The 21,257-nt window shown below is 40.5% G+C and overlaps 1 protein-coding gene across 3 annotated transcripts in view; it reads left to right on the top strand.

Annotated features, from left to right (window-relative positions):
- The first annotated feature begins 11,180 nt into the window (after positions 1-11,180).
- The window catches only part of PDE4B (phosphodiesterase 4B), a 552,462-nt gene continuing 542,385 nt past the window's right edge, over positions 11,181-21,257 (top strand). The window contains exon 1 of one of the 3 annotated variants that reach the window (XM_084957908.1): positions 11,181-11,426. The gene's annotated coding sequence lies outside the window, so the exon portion shown is untranslated. 3 annotated transcript variants of the gene reach the window in all.

Raw genomic sequence — 21,257 nt, 5'->3', positions numbered from 1 at the left:
AAGCGCAAATCAAAACCAGAAATAGAAATAGGATGGCAATAATAATAACAAATACTAACAAGAGTTTGTGAGGAGGTGGAGAAACTAGAATCCTCATACATAACTGTATAAATCCTCATGCATTGCTAGTTGCAATGTGCAATAATGCATCTGCTTTAGAAAACAGTTCAGTAGTTCCTCAAAAGGTGATTTAATCATAGAGTTAGCATATGATTCAGCATTTCCATTCTTAGTATATACTCAGGAAAATTAAAAACATATGTCTATACAAATTTTGTACATGAATGTTAGAAGCAACATTATTTACAGTAGCCCCAAAAGTGTAAACAACTCAGACCTCCATCAGCTGATGAATAGATAAACAAAATGAGGTCTATCCATAAAGCGAAATATTCAGCCATAGTAAAGTGACGCTTCAATATATGCTACAATATGAATAAGCTTCATGTTGAAAGAAGCCAGCTATAAAAGGCCACTGGTTGTATGACTTTGTTTAAATAAAATGCCCAGAATCAGCAAATCTAGAGCAATAGAAAGTAGAGTAGTAATTGAGAGAGGTCAGATCATGGTTTTTGCTAATGGAGTTTCTTTCGGAGGTGATAAAAATGTCCTGGAATTAGATAGTCGTGACTGATGTACAACTTTGTAAAAATACTGAAACCCAATTTAAAGTATATTATTTATTTTTTTATGGCCACACCCGTGGCATATGGAAGTTCCCAGGCCAAGGACTGAATCTGAGCCACAGCTGCAACATATCACAGCTGGGCAGTGCCGGATCCTTTCCCCACAGCCTCAGGCCAGGGTCAAACCTGCACCTCTGCAGCAACTTGACCCGCTGCGGGCAGATTCTTAACCCATCATGCCACAGCAGGAATGCCTAAAATATACTTTTATTTTTAATTTTTTATTATTCAATGAATTTAGCACATCTGTAGTTGTATAATGATCATCACAATCCAATTTCACTAAAATATATTTTTAATTGGTGAACTGTACGGTAGGTGAATAATATCTCAATAAAGCTGTTATTTTAAAAAACCTAAAAATGTCTGCTATACAATTAGTCCAAAAGACTAGTTAAGAGCTTTATTTCATGTTTACCTTGGCAGATTAGGTTTCCTTTATAGGCTTCAGTTACTCCTTTTCTGAAATACTTCATCTCCAATATTTTTTTTTTAAATTTCATAACCATTTGTTGTTGGTTTTATCCTTTTTCACTCCTTCCTTGTTTTGCCAGCTGGGATTTCATTGTTAGAATCACTTCCTGACTTACATTACCAACTGCTTTTACTGACCTAGTAAAACTGAGCCCTGATTTAATCCAACATCATCTCTGTGCTTCCATTTGGGCAGCTGAATGTGCCTGAAAAACAAATGCACAAGATGCTGACTTTTACCATTTTACATTCATGACTATACACTTCATGGCCCAGTTCTGGTGACAGATGCACTGCTATATATTATCTCTAGGTAATTCACTCTCCAGCAGTCTAGACAACCATTTCTTTCCTTCTCTTGCCTCAAGCCTCTAATATCTCATGCCTTCTCTTCACCCTGTGCTGATGACCCTGCATCCTCTATTTTCACTTAGAAAAGAGGCACATTCATAGCATTTTCATGGAATGTGGCCACTGTGTCTTCCCATCAACTTGCAACTCTATCCATAGCCCACAACTTCCTTCCAAGTCAATGGATGAACTATCACTGATCCCAGTTAAAGCTCCCTGCACTGGTACACAGTATCCAATCCCCTCTTTTCTCCTCCATTATTTCACTCTTGCATATGGCCCTTTAGTGCTTCATTAACATTTTCAGGCTACAGAATTATTCTCATGAAACATACAAAAATGTTCTAATAAAACTGCCAGTCTAACTACTGTCCCATTTTTTGGTTTTTGTTTGCAGAAATGTCTTCAGAAGACTTGCCTAAAGTCATTGTATCTACTTCTTTTTGTTTTTTTTGTGTCTTTTTAGGGCCGCAACTGCAGCACATGGAAATTCCCAAACTTGGGGTCAAATCGGAGCTGCAGCTGCTGGCCTACACCACAGCCACAGCAATGCCAGATCCGAGCCACATCTGTGACTTACCCCATAGCTCATGGCAACGCTGGATCCTTAACCCACTGAGTGAGGCCAGGGATCGAAACTGCATCCTCATGGATGCTAGTCGGGTTCGTTACCACTGAGTCACAATGGGAACTCCTATTGTATCCACTTTTTATTTCTCCTCCACTCTTTCTTGATCCAATTTACTCAAGTTTTTCTTTTCAACTCTGACTCTTTTCAAAGTCATCAGTGATCTCCACATTGGAAAAAAAACTGTGTTTGGCTCTCAGTCCTTATATTATTCAAGCAAAACCAGCATCTGGCATAATTGGTGAATTCTCAACTTCTTTAAACACTTTATTCACTTGTAACAGGACTGTCATTTTCTGTCTTTTCCTCTAGCTCTCTGGACACTGATTTTCAGTCTCCATTGCTAGTTATGGCCACAACTTTTAAGTACTGAGTGTACAGTAGGACATCCCTTCTCTCTACTAAAAAATCTCATTCCATAGTTGAGCTTATCTAGACTAATGGCTTTATACGCCAACAGTATTTTGATGAGTTTCAAATTTATAGGACATCGATCAGTAAAATGGGCATGTGGATTAGTATCTTTTGCATGTCATGAACCTAACCTTTTGATTGGGTATGCCACACTACGGCTTCTTATTCTAGGTCACTGTTGTAGACTGAATTTTGTCCCCCCCAAATTCACATGCTGAAGCCATAACCACCAATGTGATGGTATTTGGGATGGGGCGTTTGGGGGAACTTGGGTTTAGATGAGGTCATGAGGGTGAGAACTTCATGATGTGACTAGTGATCTTATAAGAAGAAACATTGGAGCGCTTGCTCCTCTCTCTGTCTCCATTTCCCTCATACCCAATGGAAAGGCCGCGTGAGGACACAGAAGGAAACCAGGCATCCGTGACCCAAGGAGAGAGTTCTCATCAGACACTGACTGCTGGTATCTTGACCTTAGACAGAAAGAAACCAGGCATCCGTGACCCAAGGAGAGAGTTCTCATCAGACACTGACTGCTGGCATCCTGACCTTAGACCTCCAGTCTCCAGAACTGAGAGAAATAAATTCCTGATGTTTCGGTCACCCAGTCTATACTATTTTGTTGGCACCCCAAGCCAACAAAGACAGTCACTACGTAGATTCAGAAAACCAAGGGCCTTCCCGTCGTGGCGCAGTGATTAACCAATCCGGACTAGGAGCCATGAGGTTGCAGGTTCGATCCCTGGCCTTGCTCAGTGAGTTAAGGATCCGGCGTTGCCGTGAGCTGAGGTGTAGGTTTGCAGACGCAGCTCAGATCCCACGTTGCTGTGGCTCTGGCGTAGGCCAGTGACTACAGCTTCAATTGGACCCCTAGCCTGGGAACCTCCATATGCCACAGGAGCGGCCCAAGAAATGACAAAAAGACAAAAAAAAAAAAAAAAAAAAAAAAAAAAGAGAGAGAGAGAGAGAGAGAGAGAAAACCAAGGCCCAATGACCTGAGAGATGGGCTAGTTTTTGCCATGTCTTAATTCACAGCTGAACATGAACGTTAACTATAAGCTGCTACACAGCCAAGTTATAGCCGTGCTTCCTCTAGAAAAGAGCAGAAGTGAGATGCTTGGCCAAAAGTCCCTCAGCGGATTCTGCTTTGGACCAGACAGAAGTCAAGCGTGACCCTTGATAGTTAATGGCATCCTTGGAGTTCATCCTGTTCAACATTCTATTCTAGTCACTCAGCATTGTTTATGGCAGGTGGGAGCTTTCAGTACCTGTTATCTCTTTGATGAACATTGACTGATGAAGGAACAGTGAGCAAAGTCTTTGCTTATAATATTGTCATTAAATAGCTTTTCTTTTTAAAATTTGCTTAAGGTTTACTGTTCAGTGCTACCGTTAGAAATGAGGGTACTTTTTGCCCTTTTCTGCCTACAGAGTTAATACGATAATATATAAATGAGTTCTTTGGGGATAAATATGTTACATTCAAATTGACATTTTCAACACTACTATTTTTCATCTGTAGGATTAATAATTCTTGTGTGGTGACACAGTGGGTTAAGAATCTGACTTCAATGGGGGTTGCTGTGGAGGCTCGGGTTTGAACCCTGGCAAGACCGCAGAAATCTGGCATTGGCAAAAAGATCTGGCATTGCTGCAGCTGTGGCATAGGTCACAGCTGTTGTGCAGGTCATAGCTATGGCTCGAATTCAATCCCTGGCCCAGAAACTTCCATTTGCCATGGGTGCGGCCATAAAATTAAAAAAAAAAATAATGCTTGTGTCCAGACTTAAAGTAACTGCCCGAAACCATTTGGCAAACATGCATTGCTGTAAGTTCTCATGAAAATTATAAGAATATGCAAGTTTTCAGATAATGTCAGATTGTTGGTTAATAAATCATGTTCAGAATCCTCCAAATTCTTAAATAATGACTTATTGCTCTGTGAAAGAGAGGAGGATTGGGTTGGCTTAACTATGGCCACGCAAACGGATTCTAGTCTGGAAACAAGTGAATGACTCAAATTCATGCCAAGTGCTTTTCGTGTTTTTCTCCCATTTAATCTTCCAATAGTTCTCTGGAGTACATATTATTATACACATTGCAAATGATCACCCATTACATATATTCAAGTCTCTACAAAGTCCTGGCAAATTCTACTGCCAGAAGACTGCTGTATACCCCAGTACAGAGAGGACTTTCAAGTTCAGTAACACTGCTGTTGTTTTGGGTCTTCTCGCAGATGGAACGAGTGGACTTTTAAATATGAAGTGTAATAATCTAAGTCAGTGCCTCAGAACACAGGGAGGAACAGAGGCTTGTTTGTGAGGTAGGTGGTGGAAGGAAACAGGAAGAGCTGAACTGCCTCGAAGCCACGTTTTCACTTTAAAATAGGTCACTGTCTGTTTACATGCACTCTTCCAAAGAATGGGTCCCAGAGGTGAAAGCAGAGCAAATCTTCAATTTCCCAGCGTGCACACCACCCTGTTCTCTCAACATTCACAATGACTTTGAATTTTTGCTGTGTGGCTCTCATCAGATGAGGTGGAGATCCTCCTAAGGTTGGCAAGATCGGAGGATAATTCTCATTTTCTCCTTAAGAGCCAAGGTTTGAGAATAGCAGTGTTGAGTTTATAGATGCTTCAAGTTCATTAAGTGGCAAGATTCAGCTTCATGCTTTTGAAGTTAATGCTTCAGGCAATCTTGGCCGAAAGTCTAATAGAAAAGAGCTTTTAAACAGGGCTCTGGGTAAATATATCATTTCTTTAGACATTGTCATTCCTTTTGATACTTGAGTATGTGATTAATTTAAAAAAAGGAAGATTATGTACCTGAAATAATTATATGAATCATGCTTGCCAACAAGATTATACCCTGCATGTGGAAATGAGTCTGACCTTTTCATAGACAGAAAGTGCTTGTGGTACTACTATTGTTCTGTGGCATGTCTTTTTTTTTTTTTTTTTTTTTCCGATTTTCAAGAAAGATGGCAGGAAAAAACCCCACATAATTCATATTATATCTGATGACTTTTCAATTTATTTTATTTAATATTGAAAGAACTGGTAATTATTATGATTTTCAAATCAACCAGTTTAAAAATTCACTGAAAAGCTTGTGACCGTCTCCCAGAGGTAACCCCTTTCGTTCATTGGGTTTCCTTCAGAGATTTTTTAAAGTGCATATTCAATTCAGACAAATACATATTCTTAGTTTTATCCCCTTGTTACCTAAAGGTAACCTATGGCTATTTTAACTTAATAATACAGCTTAGAAAAATTTCCATATCAGTACACTTCCTCTTATTTTTTATATTTGTATAGTAGTATGCCATTGCATAGTTGTGTCTCTGGTAAAAGACATTGTAGTTTTTCCAATCTTTTCTTTTTTGGCTGCACCCACAACATGTGGAAGTTCCCTGCCAGGAATCAAACCTGCCCAACAGCAGGAATCCCCTGTGCCAAGGGAACTCCGAGTTTTTTCCAATCTTTCATTATTCCAAACGATGTTGCAACAAATAAATTTCTATATATCCTATTTTATATGTGAGTCAATTTTAGTAACCGTCAGTATACTCAGTCAATACACTCAATATATTTAATAACTGAAGTATATTAAAAAATGAGACTTGTGGGTCAGAGTGTACACGCATTTTTTATATTAATCTATATGACAAAATTGCCTGCCTTAGGAGTTTATTTCTACTCCCACCATTGATGGCTGAGAGTCTACCAAACTTTTGAATAGTTTATACTACTTTGTCCTTTGCCTTACTTATGGTGCTTGGCCATATAGAAGTTTTTTTTTTTTTTTCTTAATCAAACTTCAGCATATGTTAATGACTTTTGGATTTAAGAGTTTTGCCCATGTTTTCTTCTAAAACTTCTCTTGCTCTTCTTTTACATAAAATTTAGAATCAGCTTTCTGGTTTTGTTTTGTTTTTTAAATCTGTTTGAGAGAAATTACTTAAAATTTAAAAATTAGTTTAGGATTAATTATTTAATTATTACTATAATTTAGGATGTTGAATCCACATGTTCAAAACCATGGCATGTCTTTCCAGGAATTCTCATTTTCTGCTGTGCCTTTCAGTAGTCTACCAAAGTTTTCTGTAAATGGATTTATACATTTCCTGTATAAGACTGTGTTTTCTTAGATATTTTATGGTTTTGTCACGAATCTAAATAAGATATTTTATTCATGATATGGTCTATCTGGTTGTTTCCTGTATATTTAAAAGTTATTTTTCTTTATATTGATATACTGCTTATTGTTTGTAATAGTTTTCAATTCATTTGCTTGAGTCTTCCAGATATACTCTCATATTTTCTGCAAATTGTGGTGGTTTTATAGCTTTAATTCATGAAAAATGGCCATACATTAAGCCATAAAAAATTTAATAAACTCTAAAAATAAGGAATTACAAACACCATTCTGTGATCACAATGTAATAAAACTAGAAGTCAATGGAAAAATCAGAAAGACAAAAATATCTCTACCTACAAATTATAAACAAAAATTTCTGTTACATATTTGTGACCAAAAATCGAAGGATTTTTAGAAAATAATGATAAAAATCACTACTTACCAGAATTCTGTGACATAGCATTAGCTTAATTAATTAAATAAGCATCAGCTCAGAAAGGTAGAAAAACACTATTAAGTAAAAAGAAGGAAAACGGAAAAGAACTAAGTCATTTAGAAGAAGAAATAAATGAGCTAGGAATGTGACTAGAATTAATACATAGTTCCAAGAGCTGGCATTTTTTTTCCACTATAAAAATAAAATATCTAAAATACTGTTAAATTAATCAAGAAAAAGATAAAACTACTATATATAAAATAGATAAGCAACAAGGATGTATTGTACAATGCAGGGAAATATAGCTATTCTTTTGTAATAACTTTAAATAGAGTATAATCTGTATTCTTATTGAATCACTATGCTATACACCTGAAATTAATATAATACTGTAAATCAACTGTAGTTCATTAAAAAACAGAAAGAAAAGATATAAATACTAAAATTAGAAATGATTAGAGTTTAAAACGTAGAAAAAGAGAATGCTAATATAATCCTAAGGACTACTCTAATCTACTATAATTTATTTCTCCATTTTTTGCTCCCTCCCCAATAGAACAATTTAGTTTCTCCCTAGTGAGAGAAATTAAATTCTAAGGAATAATATAGCTTGGCTTAACCATTATAAATCAACTTTTCTTGGTACATGGTGTTTATAGTCAATATGTGGACTCAAATTTTTTTTTTAATTTCAGAGAAGTTCTTTCATAATTTTGTTTGGAACTATTTGCTCTGTCCCATTGCTAAGGTTTTCTTCTTTATGGACTATGACTATAGGTATGTTGGTGCTGCGTTATCCTTCTTCTATCACTGTTATTTTCGTATAATACTTTAAATATACATATTTCTTTTCATTTTCATTTACCTTTGGCCACTCTTTTATATGTCTTCCCGGTTTCTTTCTAATCCACAGTGCTTATTCCTCTTTGTGTTTCTTCTAATTTGTGCTGTCTTTATTTCTGCGATGATTTGGTTCTTCTTTCTTCTTCATACCCGATTTAAATCAGCTCATTTCAGCCTCATCTCTTTTCTGTATTTCCTCATTTGTGCTTTGTTATCTTCCATAATAGATCACATGGCTTTGCTAACATAATAGTAAATATATTTCATTTAGGGAGGCAATATAGCTTAATGAATGAGTATAGACATAGGAAGAGGCTGAGTGAGTTTCAATACTGGCTCTTCCTCTGACTAGCTGTGTGATCTTGAACACGTTATTTAACTTTTAGGTACCTTAGCTCTTTTCATATGTATAATGGGAATAACAATGATCCCGAATTCACAGAGTTGTTTTGAGAATGTGAGTTCATATCTGTAAAGTTGGTTAGAATATTGCCTGGCAACAGTAAATACTATTCACGTATTATCTATTAGATTTTTTTATTTCATTGCAAAATATATAGTCACAGGTTTCATTGGCTCTGTGGCAACTTTATCTCTAAATTTTGATGCTTCTTTAAAAAAATTTTTAATAGTATCATCGTATTCTTTTAGTAGTATCCTTGTTTCCTTTTTGTTCCAGCCTCTTCTTTCTCACTCCTCACTACTGAATAAATTATATTTTTCTGGTCAGTCATTGTAAAAAGTCCTGACATGGAGGATTTAATGTAGCTCTCCTGTTCTCTCAATCAAAAGCTCTTACTTTCTATGGAAGATCGTTAACGACCTCCAATAATGACACTGTCCCATATCCATGCCCTCCCTCATTGGCTCTAGTCTTAGCTGTATGACTTGCTTTAGCCAATGGGATGTTAGCAAACATGACACACGCAGAATTCTGAAAAAGTTTTGAATACTGGGGCCTGCTCCCTTTCTTAATGCTGGGAACACTTTCACCTCCATATGAAACTGCCTGAGCTAGTTTTCCTGAAAGAGGTTCCAGGGGTCCAATGCAAGCCATTCCTGCTGAGGCCCAAATACATGAGTGAAACCTGCTGACAACCCTATGGAACAGCCAACCCGGTTGAACCCATCCCAATTTGTCACTTCATTGAATTGTAGGCAGATAATTGGTAGCTTCTTAAACCATTGTTTTAGGTAGTTTGTCAAACAGCAATACACTACAGATTCACTTTTCTTGTTGCCTCTAACAAGGCTCAAACAGGCTGCTTCCAGTAATTATAGCTTTTCTGTAAACTTACTCCCTTTGAGTCTCTGCAGTAAATTTGGTTCAGGAGACCTTTTGCTAACAGCTCTGTGCTCCCTAGTTCTTCCAAACAAGCAATAGGGCTTTCGCATCTTAGCGTGATTACCTCATCTTTAAGGATTACAGTTTTACCGACCCTGAGATCTGCCGCTACTGGGTTCCCTGGAAACACTTTGCCTCTTATCCCCATCCATGCATGCCTCTTCTACCTGACATGTTCTGCTCTTGCTCCAGTTTTTGAGAGACACAGCTACTCTTGCCTTTTATAGAGCCCCTCACTTTCAGGAATTATATACATTTATAAATTAAAATATTTTTCCTGATACTTTCTGATGTCCCAGCTGGCTCCCTTGACTCTCCCTGAGCCTTTTCCACCTGACATCTGCTCAAACTGCCTCTAGCAATCTTTACTTTAGAGGAACTTTGGAGTTTATGAGTAAATTATGTACCAGTTTGCTGATAATGGCATTTAACATTTTTTCCTCATTCTTTTTGTAGTTTATATAATTTATGAGTTTATGAGTTAAATCTATGTAAGTTTGCTGAAAATGGCATTTAACATTTTTTCCCCCATTCTTTTTGTAGTTTATATAATTTCTAATGAGAAATAGGAAAAATGTTTAGGGAGATGACATCATCTTCATGCTGAAGTTCATTTAATTTCTTTTTAGCAACAAGACTCCTTTGGACATCCTTTTGAGGATGATATAATAACCCTGGGTGCTTTAGTAATCACTAATACTTCTCAAAGTTCTAATGTTCAGAGAGGGGGAGCATGCCACTCAAACAGGTTCTTTTTTTCCTGGATTGAATCACAATTTAGGTTCCCATCCTACACTCTATTCGGGAAACTGCCTCTTTATATTTAATGAGTCTGACTAATTAATCGTCACTGTAGTTCATGAAAAAGAGATTATATTGTCATCATTTTACAGAGACTGTGTCAGAACCATGACTGCATTGAAGGATTTATTGGCTTCCCTCCAGATGCTGACTGCTACCATGTTATTAATTTTGTCTTTGTGCTCAATTTCAAGCTAAGAGATTAGGTTGAAGGTATAGGGGAATGCAAAGCATCAGGACCAAGAAGGCAGGGTTTCACCTGTGGAGGACTGGGTGTGCTACCTTCCAAGGGCCAGTGTTTGAAACCGTTTCCTCCACAACTGTAAAGAATTATGGGTAACCAATAGAAGGTTATTGCTGCCTCTTTGGCATGCTCCTGTGTGCCGTTTAATGCACACTTCAGAAGGGATCTAATTTCCTAATTTATATCCCCCTCTAACTGGAGAAAATTCCCCCCACTAATGTAATTGGTATGTGCTTCTGTTATGTACTACTTGTCTGTTCCTAGTTGAAAGCCCTGTTCTGATTCTGGGCTTTCTCCCTCTAGGCTGGGAGCGACTTGGGTGCAGGAACTGTGTGTCCTAATCATTTCTATACCCCAGCATTTGGCCCAGTATTTTGTGCTTAGCGCAAAATGGGTATGCCCTAATGTTTATTGGTATAAACTGAAAAACAGGCCGATTTTATCCATTAAAGCCTTTCGGGACCCTGGTTGTAATAGCTCAATAGGCAAAGTTACTGCATCCCTATTTTTCTCATTTCTTTCCCTTGCCGGCTTTCTTCTCTCTTTCCAGGACTGCAAGAATCGGACAACTGGGGAAAAGGAAACCTGTTTCTCACATTGCCTCCTCCCATCCCCGTCCTCCTCAACTCCCCCGTAGCTGGGAGGCCTCTGCCCAGCTGTGTTTTTTCAAGGTGAGGCGGTCTGGCTCCCAGGTGCCTGCTGCTGGGTCACACAAATTCCCAAGTTGTGGGACCTACTCCTAGGGTATCTTGGTGCGGCATCTTCGCGGTGGGGATCTGACGGGCTGGCCCAGTAGCACCGCACTGATCCACTCCAGGAGCTCCTTTGTGCAACAGGAGAGCAGCAGGCTCTTACCTTCGCACCGGCTCCTTCCACCTAATTGCCCCACTCACTCCCTTGCCTCCCTCCACCCCGAGCTCTGCGTGCTCTCCCTCCCCATCACCCTTTGTGCAACCCTCGCCTGCGGAGCTTCTAGTACTGTATTCGTGGCAGATGAAGAGCGAGTGACTGACACGTTCCAGGGACGGCGAATCGCAGCGAGCGCGGGCGGCGGGGGGAGGGTGCGTAGTGGCAGACGGCCGCTGGGATTATGAATGGGGGCGGGGGGAGGTGCCAGGGAATGTGGGGTTCAAACCAGGATTTTCGGCATCCGGCTTTGGCTAGGCACTCGGGGCTGTGCGTAATCCTTCAGCTCGGGTGGGAAGGGAGATGCCGTGAGCTCCCGGCTGAGAGTGAGGGTTATTTTGCAAAACTCCTTTGGTCTTGTGCCGGAGGAGTACTGCGGGCGCTCGGCAAGGTAGGTGGGAGAGGAAAATAAGCGTGTGGGGAATCAGGGAAGAGGCAAAGCCGGCTGGGGACTGTGTGCCTTGCTCCTTAGAATTGACAGGTGGTGGCCTCAGCAGTTACAACCTACTACACAGCATCTAGTCCTTGCAATACGGTCCAATTGTTATTCCCCGCACCGGGCTGAAGAGCGCAGCGCGGCAGACCAAGTGCCTGCCGCCGGAGAGCTGTTTCCTAGGGTGGGGGTGGGACTGGGGGTACAGACAAGGGGTATCGGCGGGCCAGCACGGGAGAGAGGAGCTCAGGGACGCGTCGCGGCCGCCCGAGACGCCCCGGCGGGGTCCTCCACGCCCGGCGGTCCGCGCGCGCTCCGCAGCCGCCCCCGGCTCGTGCGCTCCTTTCCCGGGCTCCTGGCCCTTCTTCGGCGGCTGCAGGCTTCGGCGTCGCCAGCCTGGCGGCCCGCGAGCTGCGAGCCAGCGTCTCCCCACTGCCTCTCGAGCCCCGGGCAGCGCGGAAGGCTCCGTCGCCCAGCTGGACGAACTGCGCCGGGCGGCGCCGGGCCGGAGCCGGGCCGGAGCTCGGGCGTCCAGAGCGCGGCGGCCGAGGCGGTGCACCCGCGGCGCCGCGGGCAGGACGAGGGCTGCTTCCGCGAGGGTAGCCTGAGGTAAGGGCTGCCCCAGAGGCTGCGGGTCTATAGCCTCCCTTCTCTAACTTCATCGTACATGTAAGCCGAAATGGAGAGTGTGGGTGCCATGGGGTGATGCGGGGCGCGGGGGGAATGGGGCCACGCAAGGATGGTCGCCTTGACCGCGTCGTTCCTACCCGTTGTAGTGAATCCACCAACCGGCCCTTTTTCTTCTCTCGCTCCTTCTTTGCCTCTGTCTCCTACCCTGGACTTCTTGGCAAGTCGCTGGGAAGGAGGAAGCCAAGGGAGGATGGAGAAAGGCAGAAAGAAGGATTTGCCCAAGAGTCGATGATGGATTGGCGCATGGAGCCGGGTGATTGACAGCAGGCGGGGGGTCGGGGGGAGCCTGAAGTACCCAAGAGTTTGCAGGGCTGCGGCCTCAGGAAGGTCCTGCCAGCCCGGTGGTTGGGGCCCCAAGTGGGTGTTTCCAGGCCACGGCTTAATGAAGGCTCCGCTAGGAACTTTTGGGAAGCTCTGTCTCATGTTTGGGAAGGGGTGCCGAGGTGTGTTTAGGGCCTGGCCCTTTCTAGCTGCACGAGTGTGTGTGGTTTGCACGCGCAAGCGCCCGCCTGTGTAGGGGTTCCCCCCCTTCCCTCCTCTTCCATCTTCCTGTTTGCTTCCTTCCTTCCCTTTTTCACGGACACTTCCCCCCAACCCCCTCCAAGTGCTATACTTTAAAAAAAAAAAAAAAAAATCCAAACCTACAGTAGTCAATAGCTTTAAAGCAGTATAAAGAAGCGAACACAGAGGAATAGCTCTTAAATACAGTGTGGTTCATTTTAAGGGCAAAAGTATGTGTATATAAATGACATACTATATTATATATAGTATAATGTATAATATATACACGCCTGGGGTAAATTTAAAGAAATACTCCAAGATTCTTGCCTAAAATTACATTGACATTATGTTTACATCACTTGTATATGATGTTACTAAACAGAAATGATAAATCTGTGCATTTTGTGTCTTAGATCTGTATGAGATATAACTGTTGGTTGTATCACATCCATCTTTTAAATTCAGAGGTTTCTGGCTACTTGAAAGCCCTGGGCTACAGGGTAAGAATAAAAGGCACAGTAAATTTTTTAAAAAGTACGGATTTTTTTGTTTTTTTTTTCCTTAGCAGACCATCCACCTTTCCCATTTTCTTTTTACTAAAAGCTGGCTGTTTTGCCAATAATTGTTACAAAACCAAAAACAGTTTGGGGACTCCAAAGTATTTTTACCTAGGCCTGAGGTGTAGGGAGAGGTCTGGAAGTTATCTGTGCATGAATTTGACAGGAAGGTGGATAAGCCAAATTTCAGTTCAGGTGAAAGGAAATTCAGTTGCATTCTCCTGTGAGGGTAGCTCATTTGTCTTCTGACACCCCAAGAGAGAAATCCCCTTAAGGTCAACATGTGTCTTCAGCATAACAATGGTCTATTCAACTGTTCAAATCAGTACTTGCAGGACTTGGCTAGTAACAAATTTGCTGGCTGTTTCTGTCCTTTTTTCTTCTTAAAAAACAGAATCCCATTAGAAAACATAAAGTTGTTAAGTGGACTGGACATGTTGAGATGGCGTGATTGATACAAAGGGGCTGTCTACATAGCTATCATCTCTATTTCTCATTACAGTTGTGAGCTAATCAGTTTTGCAGTGTGTCTACTTGTATTTGTTTCTCAGCCAATTTGCTTTTTTAGTTTATTTCTGAATTGAATTGAATTGCTCTAGGGGGGTACCCATTTGGGCCTGCTTGTTTCTTTTGAATCGAGTTGGTTTTGATTTAGGAATAAGATATCAATCATATATGATTTTCTGATCTAGGAGTCTTTTGCCTGCCTAGAGACAGATATTTAATAATAATGATATGCTCAAGTAAGGGTATGAGTTTGATAAAAATATTAGACACAGAAATGGTATTTTCATTTTGGTTTACAAACTGAAGCTTTAACACTGGGAGGGAATAAAGAGTCCCAGGTTATTCTTCCTGTCTTATTTGGTCTTCTTTGATTAGGGAGCTAGAGGTATATTATGTAGTCTTGAGTTGGAAAGATTTTAGGACTTAGAAATTTGGATTTATCTTTTATTACTAGGGTATAAGTCTTCATTACTCTCTCCAAGAAAATCTGAGCAGCAGACTTTGGAGACGGTGTGGGGATGTTGTTGATCACAGGACAAATGGGTTCCTTTGAGCAGTGGTTTGGGCAGTCAGCTTGTGGTAATATGGCAGACACTGAGAGGTGCCAAACCCTACTTCAAATAAGAGCTCGATCTCCCAGCTTCTGGTAGTCCTGTCAGCAGATAGTCTTCAGGGGTCAGTCCCTTCAAGGATTGCCTGAACTGTGGAAAGCCCCTTTGTTCAATGTCCTGCCACTTTCTAGGGCAGCTCACATCCAATGGCTGATGCATGTGGGAGTGTAAAGTCTTGGCCATCTCAGCTCAACTCTAGATAACTGAAGGACCAGTCTGGCTCTGGAACCTGCCATGGGGCTTGCATTGCAGCACCACGTCTCCATTTGCTCATTTCTGCTTCCTTTCCCATTCTCAGATGTTGATAGGAAGGCAGTCCTTAGTAACATCGCATGCTTAACTTCATCTTAGGGTCCCTGGGGAAGCCATCCTGTAACAACCTCCTTCATGCATGTTCATTTTGCCAGTTTTAATCATCTGTCTTTTAAAATAAAGTGTCACTTCCCGTTGGAGGACATTTCCATGTCCCTGCTCCTCTTCTGCCCCTCCTTGTTTTACTCTTCTTTCTTCTTATTGCACTTAAATAATATCCAATAGTAGTAGGTAGTTTTATGTTTTCAACATTCGTTCTTTGTCTCAACTGATGATGTCAATCAAAATATCTACACTTCTCTTGAATAATCTTTTATTATTCAAGGGCCTTATAATTCTTATAATTATTCTCTTGAATAGTCTTTTATTACTCAAGGGCCTTATAATTCTGATCATAGTCCATGTTTCATGTTGTATAGTGATGTAGTATCCCCACGTTTTTTTATAGCCACCATGTCATTTTCGTATAATTAGGCTTTTCTTTCTTTTTAAATTGTTTTTACAGTCGGTGCTTATTATTTAAATTTACCCACATTTTCTGTGCTCACTGTTGCTTCTTGCATCCGTCTGCTTCCTTCTGGGTTCAGATTCTTCCTTATAGAAGACCATAGTTGTTTGGTAAGCATGTGCAGGTGATAAAACTTATGTTGCTGTTATTGTTTGCTTGAAACTGTATTTCATCCTAACACTTGAATAATAGATTATCTGGGAGCAGAATTCTAAATTGGCAATTATTTTTTTTCATAATTTTGAAGATATTATCTTCCAGCCTCTATTATTGGTGAGAAGTTGTTTCTTTGTTTCTTTTAAGATTATTCTTTGTCTTGGCATAACATTAAAAATAAACTTACTTTAATTTAAAAAAAGATTGCTTTTTGTCTTTGGAGTTCTGCAGTTTTACTATGGTATGCCCAAGTGTGGGTTTATTTTTTATCTTTTCTTCTTGGGATTTCTTATGCTTCTTTAATAAGAGGAGTCTTTTGTTTCTTGAGTTATTAAAAATTCATAGCATATCTCATCATATATTATCTTGCTTCTATTTTCTCTATTCTTTCCACTGGAATTCTTTTATCTATGTTGGACCTTCTTGTTTTCTCTCTCATGTCTGTTACCTCTGTATTAGTTTCAGTTAGGATATCTTTTTAAAAGCATTTAGAGAAGTCCCCATCATGGCTCAGTGGAAACGAACTTCATTAGTATCCCTGAGGATTTGGGTTACATCCCTGGCCTCGCTCAGTGGGGTTAAGGATCCAGCATTGCTGTGGCTGTGGCGTAGGCCAGCAGCTGCAGCTCTGATTCAACCCTTAACCTGGGAACTTCCATATGCTGCAGATGGGGCTCTAAAAAAAAAAAAAAAAAAAAAAGAAAGGCATTTGGGTAATTATTCAGGATTTTCCAGATAACTAATTCTTTCTTCATTGATACTTATTGTTTAAATTGTCCATTGAGCTATTATTTATTTTTCCATTTCTAGAAGTGCTATTTGATGCCTGTTCATATCTTCCTGTTTTTTTCTCTGAGGTTTTTTACTTTTTTATTATGGATTCTATCCATGTTTTGTCTCTTTAATAATTATCTTGGTACTTGGAGTTCCCATCGTGGCACAGCAGAAATGAATCCAACTAGGAACCATGAGGTTGCGGGTTCGATCCTTGGCCTCGCTCAGTGGGTTCAGGATCCAGTGGTGCCATGAGCTGTGGTGTAGGTCGCAGAGGTGGCTTGGATCCTGTGCTGCTGTGGCTCTGATGTAGGCCGGCAGCTGCCCCACAGATTGGCCCTCTAGCCTGGGAACCTCCATATGCTGTGGGTGTGGCCTTGGAAAAGACACAAAAACAAACAAACAAATTATACGGGTACTTATTTTATGTCATAGATTGTTTTCTTACTTGAAATTCTTCCAGGAGTTACTCATCCCAATGGTTGGGTCAGTTGGTTCTTCCAGAAATATATGTGCCCTTAAAGGAGAATCCTTTTCTCATGTGGTTTGTTATTTGGATTATGAACTCATCTTCTGCCAGGTTTCTGCTTTTGGTTTTTCCCTGTAGTAACCATATTTTTCCTAGTTTTTGAAAATTTCCCTGAAAAGTGATATTGTGTTTGTTTCTGTGGATTAGTACGGGGATTTTGCTGGTCTGGTATCAGTCAGATTAAAAAAAAATTATTGAGGTATAATTGATGTGTAATACAGTTGACATTATATTAGTTTCAAGTGTATAGCAAAAGGAGTTGATATTTGTATATATTATAAAATGATCACCACATTAAGTCTAGTTAACATCCATAGAATTAGCTTTCACCTTACTTTCTTGACTTGAGATCTCTATACTATGCAGGTAATGTAAATTTAAACTGTGCCAAGTGGATGTGGTTTAGGGGTTTAATTCAAAGAATCTGTTTTTTTTTTTCTTTTTCTTTTTCTTTTCTTTTCTTCTATCCAGAGCCCCAGGAAGAGACAAGCTTTCTGCTGCTTCCAGGCCAGACTTACAGTCCTTCTTAAACTAAATGGGTAACTCTTTCAGGGTTTTTCTTTAGGCAGCAGCCTCAGCTGCAGTTACCCTCTTTTCATGGGCTCCAAACCAAGTCTCCTGTCCTTAAACATATCTGAAATCTTCCAGTGCACACCCTCAGCAAATGGAAGGTCCCAGGCTAGAGGTCAAATAACAGCTGTAGCTGCTGGCCTACACCACAGCCACAGCAACGCCAGATCTGAGTGCCTTCTGCAACCTACACCACACTTCATGGCAACACTGGATCCTTAACCCACTGAGCACGACCAGGGATGGAACCCGTGTCCTTGTGGATACTGGTCAGATTTGTTACTGCTGAGCTACGATGGGAACTTTCCCCTTCCTCCCTGCTCTTCTGATAGCTGTTCCCTTTCTGTTCTGACAGCTACAGATTACCTTTCTTTTTGTCTTTGAGCTTGACTGTTTAACCTATTTCAATTTCTTTGGTCTTTAAAAAAATCTAAGTATATATGTGCTTTTAGCAGAAGAGCGTTTGATGCACTTGAACTCAGTCTGCCATGCTAGTGGCAGAGGATGTCTTTTTGTGACTAGGTGTATTCTTTTCAGTTCTTTTCTTTTTCTCAACGTGATTTTTAAAAGTTAAATTATGCTAGTCTCCTTGTCTTTTTTTTTTTTTTTTCATTCTTTCTTTCTCCGACATTAACATTTGTGTTGGGACCAGGACCATTGTCTTAGAGAGTGTGTCGGAGTAGCAGTTTATCTAATGGCTTATTTACTCGATTAAGGCTCAGGTTAAACATTTTTAGGAAGAATAATCCTACTGCATCAGAGGAGGAGAGCCTGTCTGTCCCGTTATTGGTGACTAAGATCAATGGAATGATGGTATCTATGAAATTAATTCTTTCTTTTTACCCCCTTGGAGGAAAATAATCTGTAATATATACTCTGTAAAATGATATTTGGGAACTATGCGAAAAACCAGCTTCCGCACAACTTTCACTCAGTATGGTTTAATTAAATTTTAAATTTTGAGATCATTGTAGATTTGCATGCAATTGTGAGAAACAGTACAGATAAATCCAGTGTACCCTTCATTCAGCGTGCCCCAAGAGTAACATCTTGGAAAACTATAATCCAGCATGACAACCAGAAATCTGACGTCCAGCTCTTATTCCACTTCAGCAGTTTTGTACTCCTTTTTTTACGTGTTGAGTTCTATGAAGTTTTATCACATGGGTAGGTTCCTGTAGGCACCACCACGGTCAGGACACAGAATAATTCCATTACCACAAGGAGCCCTTGTGCTGCCCTTTTTATAACTGTACCCACCTCCCTCGTGCTTCCTGGCTCCACTGCTCACCTCTGACAGCCACTAATCTACGCTTTACAAATCTGTCATTTCAAAACTGTTATAGAAATGGAATCATATAGTATACAATCTCCACTCACCCTGATTCCCTAGAGAGTCATTCAAGATGTTGTGTGTGGCAGGGGTTTGTTCCTTTTTATTGCTGAGTACTATTCTGCGGTGTGGGTGTGCCATAGCTTGGTTAGGCATCGAAGAACATTTGGGTCGTTTCCAGTTTGGGGTTATTTTTTTAAATCTTTTTAAAAATTATAGTTGATTTACAATGTTCTGTCAATTTCTGCTGTACAGCACAGTGACCCAGTCATACTTACATACACATTCTTTTTCTCATATGATCTTCTAGCACAGTCTTTCACAAGGGATTGGATATAGTTCCCTGCTCTGTACAGCAGGACCTCATTGCTTATTCATTCTAAATGGAATAGGTTGAATCTACTAACCCCAAACTCTTAGTCCATCCCACTCCCCACCCCCAGCAACAACAAATCTATTCTCTATGTCTGTGAGTCTCTTTCTGTTCTGTAGGCTCATCTGTGCCCTATTTTAGGTTCCGCATATAAGTGACATCATATGGTATTTGTCTTTTGCTTTCTGACTTGCCTCGCTTGGTATGGGAATCTCTAGTTGCATCTGTGGTGCTGCACATGGCATTATTTTGTTCTTTTTTTATGGCTGAGTAGGAAGCTGGTATGCACAGGTATGTACAGGTATTTTTGTGGATGTAAGTTTTCATCTCTCTGGGATAAATGCCCACAGGTGTGATTGCTGCCTTCTATGATAACTGCATGGTTAGTTTTATAAGAAAGTGCCAAACTGTTTTCCAGAGAGGCTGTCATATTTCACTCCCACCAGCAATGTGTGAGTGATCCAGTTTCCCTGCATTAATATATTAGAGTTTCACCCTGCTATTTTATTATGTTTTCTTCTTCTTTTCTCTTTTTCTTATCCCTTATTTCTCTTTTCTTGCCTTTCTGCCTTGAACATTTTGTAGGAGTCCGTTTTGATTTATTTATAATGTTTTTGAGCGTATCTCTTTGTGTAGTTTTCTTGGTGGTTGCTCTGGCTAATATTATATGTATTTAGGTCTCTTTTCTCTCTCTTCTTTTTAGATGCTGTTGTTTTAAGTACAAGACAGTGTTACATTTTTTGTTTCATTCACTGGATAGGATTTAGACAGTTCTTTTCTTTCAGCATTTGAAAAATGTGTCACTTTCTTCAGGCCTCTATGGTTTCTGATGAGAAAATTGTTGTCATTTGAATGGGTGGTCTGCTAAAGGTGATGTGCCATTTCTCTTGGGCTGGTTTTCAGATATTTGCTTTGTCTTTAGTTTTTTAGAAGCTTCGTGATGATGTCTTGGTATGGATTGGTATGAATTTCTTTGGGTTTATTCTGTTTGAGATTTGATCAGCTTCTGAAATCGATAGGTTTGTATCTTTCACCAAATTTTGGAAGTTTCCTAGCATTATTTCATTATTTCTTCAAATACTCTTCAGCTCTGCTTTCTCATTCCTTCTGGGATGTGATGATATGAAGGTTGGCTCTTTTGTTATTGGCCCACACAACCCAGATCTTCTGTTCTTCTTTTCTTTCTTTCTTTCTCTCTCTTTTTTTTGGGGGGGTCTAGTTTCTCTCCGTTGTTCAGATTGGATAAATTCTACTGGTCTGTTCTGACGTTCGCTAATTCTGTCTTCTGTCATCTCCACGACTGAGCCCATTCAGGGAGTGTTTTATTTTGGTCATTGTATGTTTTAGTTCTATAACTGCCATGTGGTTCTTTTTAGAACCTATGCCTCTTTGCTGAAATTTTCCTTTCTTTTTTTCTTTTTTCTTCAGAGAATTTGAATTTGCTTGTTGAAGCATTTTTATAATGGATGGTCTAAAATTCTTACTAGATCGATCTAACATCTGTTCACTTCCGTGTTGGTGTTAGTTGACTGTCTTCTCTCTTTCACGTTGTAATTATATCCTGGGCATTTTGGCTACAGGGTTAAGAGGCTCTGGATCCTACTGAAATCTTAGACTTCAGCAGACACTCAGTCACTCCATTGAGGTTTAGCTCAGGTCCTGGGTTACTTTTGTGGGCTGTGGTTTCTATGGCAGTTTCATTTCCTGAGGCTTTATGGTGCGGTGTCAGTCGGCTTGGCTTGTCTGGTGCTTCTGGATCTCCGGGTGAACCCTGCTGATGCCCCTGGAGGGGGCAGAAGGAGCCCGCCCAGGCCAGTCCCCTGGTGCTTCCAGGTGAGGGAGGGGATTTCTTGCTGGGCCTGGAACTTGTTGTGCCAGGATTCCCCCTGCCCGTGCTGTGAGGCCATCTGGTGTTGTCGGCTGGACCCAGTAAGAAGCAGGGGAGGAATGTAAGCCTACCTATCACACCTCATGCTAGGTGAGGGGGTTGGGAAACTATGGGCCCAGGGAACTTACTGTTGAGCAGGGAGTCCTGGGTGCCCTGTTGATCGTTTGGTTCAGGGCCATTAACCAGGCCACCTCCTTTTCGCTGTTCTGAGCCCTCTTTTGGCTGCCTCTTTCCTTATTGTCAA

This window comes from Sus scrofa, chromosome 6 (assembly GCF_054392235.1).
Source record: "Sus scrofa isolate SSC_HxYL_T2T_F1_AM1 chromosome 6, Sscrofa_HxYL_maternal_Yorkshire_Landrace_v2.0, whole genome shotgun sequence".
Classification (NCBI taxonomy): domain Eukaryota; kingdom Metazoa; phylum Chordata; class Mammalia; order Artiodactyla; family Suidae; genus Sus; species Sus scrofa.
Note: the sequence above shows the minus strand (reverse complement) of the source record. Positions and strands in the feature narration are given on the sequence as shown.